The sequence below is a fragment of the Lonchura striata genome, chromosome W, assembly GCF_050655825.1.
Source record: "Lonchura striata isolate lonStrDom1 chromosome W, ASM5065582v1, whole genome shotgun sequence".
Classification (NCBI taxonomy): Eukaryota; Metazoa; Chordata; class Aves; order Passeriformes; family Estrildidae; genus Lonchura; species Lonchura striata.
The window spans coordinates 13,137,434-13,141,874 of NC_140743.1; positions in this window are offsets into that span (position 1 = coordinate 13,137,434).

Sequence of the window (4,441 nt, forward strand, 5' to 3'; positions counted from 1 at the left end):
CAGTCATCTCCCTGAGTTATGTGGTCAATGCTGGACAAAGACTCTAAGGCAAAACTACAAGGAAGCAATATGCCAAACCCCAAAACCCCAGACAATAAAGGACAGTAAGTTTATAATTATGAACTGTTAGTTAAACCCCTGTATGCTCTGATCATGGAAGGAAACAGAGATCTCCAATAGAGGAAAGAAGCAACACGAGCCTTTGGCCAACTGAAGAAGGCCATCATGTCAGCTCCAGCCCTGGGACTTCCAGATGTGAGTAAACCATTCTTCTTGTTTTCTCACAAAAAGCAGTGAATTGCTTTAGGAATACTAGCACAAGATCTGGGCCCCCACCTCTCTAAGCAGCTGGATGCAGCGGCTAAGGGAGGGCCAGGATGCCTCAGAGTGGTTGTGGCAGTGGCAGTGAACATCCAGGAAGCACACAAGTTCACCCTGGGCCAGAATATGACTGTGCTAGTGTCCCACACAGTGTCTGAAGTGCTGGAAGTCAACAGGAGACATTGGCTCTCCCCACAGAGATTCTTGAAATACCAAACCATAATAGTAGAACAAGATAATGTAGAAATTGTGGTAACTAACACTGTGAACTCAGCTTCTTTCCTCAGTGGTAGTATGGGAGAACTGGTGATCCATGATTGCCTGGAGACTATCAAAGTTACTTACTCCAGTCATCCAGATCTGAAGGACACCCCTCTCAAGGACACTGAGACCTAGTTTACTGATGGAAGCAGATATGTTATCAACAGAAAAAGGCATGCTGGGTATGCAGTTGCCACAAGCCGAGAGGTAATAGAGTGGATCATTACCAACCAACACCTCGGCACAGAAGGCTGAAATAATTGCCTTAACCCGAGCTTTAAAGCTGGCAAAAAGAAAGAAAATCATTATTTACACAGACTCAAGGTATACATTTGGGGTAGCCCATGCACATGGAACCATCTAGAAAGAAAGAGGACTGTTGAACTCACAAGGAAAAAGCATTAAACATGCACAAGAGATAATAAAACTGTTAGAGACAGTCCAGCTACCTGAAAAGGTAACCATCATGCACATCAAGGCACACCAAAAAGTGAGCTCTGAATTGGAGGAAGGGAATGAGCTGACGGACAAAGAGGCAAAAGAAGCAGCTAAAGGTGAAGTAATTGTTGAGACAGTTCAAGCAGCCTTAATCCCAGATGGACAAATTTCTATTGAAGGTAAGCCAAGGTACAGTAAAAAAGAAAAAAGGCTTATTGAGAAAGAAAATAGGAGTTATAATCAAGAGGGATGGGCTGTTACAGATGAAGGTAAAGGAAAGCTTATGATCCCCTCTTACATTCTATGGTCATTAGTGAAAAATGAACATGAGAAAACACACTGGGGAATAGATGCCTTGTATAATTACTTGAAAAACAGAATCCTAACCAAAAACTTGCAAAGTACAGTGATTCAGGTAACTCACCAGTGTAGCCTTTGCCTCCAAACTAATCCCAAAAATATTCCTAAACCAAAGCTTGAACAAATTAAGAGAGGATATGAACCTGGGCAACAATGGCAAATTGATTTTTCAGCACTGCCCAGGAGAGAGGGGTATTGATACTTATTGGTGTTAATAGATACCTTTTCAAGGTGGCCAGAAGCTTTCCCTACTAGAACTGCCAAAGCACAAGAGGTAACCAAAGCATTGTTATGAACCAATATATGATGTACAGCCTGGGGATTATGTATATGTTAAGACTTTTGCAGAGAAGACTCTGGAACTGCAGTAGGAGGCATCATTCCAAGTGCTCCTCACCACCTTTACTGCAATCAAGATTAAGGAACAAAGAGCCTGGATTCATCATTCCCAAGTGAAGAAGACTCCTGAGGGACTTTGGAAAGTTATACATACCGGGTGACAACAAACTGAAATTAAAACTTTCTCAGGAAAATAATTAGAGTGTGGGTGAAATGATAAGCATAGTGTAGTAATCCCCCAAAGAATAGAAAAGCTTGTAGTTGTAACAAATAATTAAGTAGGTGTAGCTTTGAGAGTTGTGGCATTTATGATTATTGCTATAACCACAGCTAATACAGCACCACCTACATATAATGTAACTAGTATATAAGTGTCAAAAGAAAGCCTATGATTTTGACTCCTGTAAGTCTCTGGGTCAAATGCTAAAAATTAAAAATGCAACTGTGTGAGAAGGAAGAAATGTATAGGGCTATGAATATGTGTTTGTCCAAGATAGATTTAATGAATCTCATTAAGAATCCTAAATACTGTGAAAAATGCTTAACTAACTGCTCTGAGTTTAGATTCTGGATACAGAGCAAAGTATTTATCACTTTGAAATGCATCCCATTAATCAGACAACCTTGCTTGTGTATACAAGGTTGAATCTGCCTCAGAACAGCATGCCCCACTATAATGGTAGATGAGATCACTGTGAATGAAAATTAATTTGACTTGTGCATTTGTAACTTTGTCAAAATTGAAGGATGTGATTTTTCCTATCAGGCACCTGTCATATCATACCAACATATAAAGGTGAATTTGATTACTGTCCCAAAAATATTGTCTGTGCCTATAGGGATGAACTTACAGAAAGTATTTTAAAAATTGGGAAAAGGCCCATCCCATCATTGGTGGGATGTGCTTTTTGAGTGGTCTCCAATGGCAACCAACTTTCTCAATACCTTAGTTAATTTAATTATTGTTTTACTTATTTTAGTTAATATAAATTTGATTTTGTCTATTATAGTACTTATTTAGAATTTGAGACTGTTGTGGCAAGTAACAGCTTTAACTTTAATATCCACAAACCTATGGTACAGTTTTAAGAAATACCTACCACATAGGTTGGCTAGATGAAGAAGAATTTATATATTAGTAAAAGATTTTACTAACCTTGAAGAAGGAGTACGGAATGAATTATGATTTTAAAAATTTAAGATTTTAGCTGAGGGTTAGAACCAATTCATATTGAAGTTAGATACACCAACACTAAGTTAATGATTATTAGATGCTTAAGCTAAAGCTAATTGTTATAAGCTCATTTGTAGAAGGAAGTGGAGCAAGTGACCCATTATAGGAACATATTGAAACCAGTAGAACAATGCCCAGCACCTGGACTCTATGTTAATCCATCACAAAGCAGGGGGCCTTAGATCATGCCAGAGGGTCACAGAGACCTGATGAAGACTTTCCTGACTTCATCCCTGGGACCACTGACCCAATCCAAAATCACCGAACCAATTTAAGAGAAGAATTGCACACGCCTGAAGGACTAATAACCTAATTTTAATACAAAGTGGGGATGGGAGGTGCTGGAATTATGCATATGCATTATTTTGAGAAATAAATAGAAGGCAAAAATCCTTCTGTGGTGCGGTCATGCATTTTGAGAATGACCCCCCCCCCCCATGCCGCCCGCCAGCATACTAAACATACCACTTTCTAGCTTTGACTAGTTAGAGAGTATTTGTCCATGATTTTTTGTTTTAATGATTCAATAGGGCTTGTGTTCCAAGCCACTCACTAGCCTTGTTGCCCTCCACTGGATGCACTCAAGCGTCTCAGTGTACTTAAATTGAATGGCCCAGAACCAGATACAGTACTCAAGGTGTGGCCTCACCAGTGCCAAGTACAGGGGAAAAATGACCTCCCTGGTCCTGCTGGCCACACTATTCCTGATACAGGTGTGGATGCTGCTGGCCTTCTTGACCACCAAGGCACACTGCTGGCTTATGTTCAGTTGGCTGTCAACCAGTACCCCCAGGTCCCTTTTTGCCTGGGCGCTGTCCAGCCTCATTGCAGGGGGTTATTGTGGCCAAAATGTAGGACTCGGCACTTGGACTTATTAAACTTCATCTTATTGGACTTTGCCCATCCATCCAACTGTTCCAGGTCTCTCTGCAGAGCCATCCTACCTTCCAACAGATCAACACATGCTCCCAGCTTAGTGTCATCCTCAATTTTACTAATGAAAGACTCAATACCCTCATCCATGTACTCAATAAAAATATTGAACAGAACTGGCCCCAGCATATACCCCTGAGGAACACTACTGTTGGAATACCAGGCTCTTTCTTGCTCCAAGGTCAGGGCAAATAAAACTCAGGAGATGTTTTTGAAGTCTCACTCTGAAGTTTATTATCCTTATCTATTACAAACTCATGAGATGTGAGTGCTCGCTAACAAGTCGAGAAAGTGATCTATAATGGTGTCTATTCAAGGCTATTTAAGTCCCAATTACCCAATAAACAGGTGACAAGTATATTATTTATGCTTCTAACCCAATTATGATGACCCAAAACTCACAATGCAGACATCTTTCACCCAATTAGAGAAAACCACCCAGATTTGTGAAGAAGAAGGAAGAAGAAGGTGCAAAGAAGACAACTAACCCACCCCCAAAATTCTCCATCTTGGCTCCCATATATCACCATATACTAAAATCCCAAATCTAAGTTT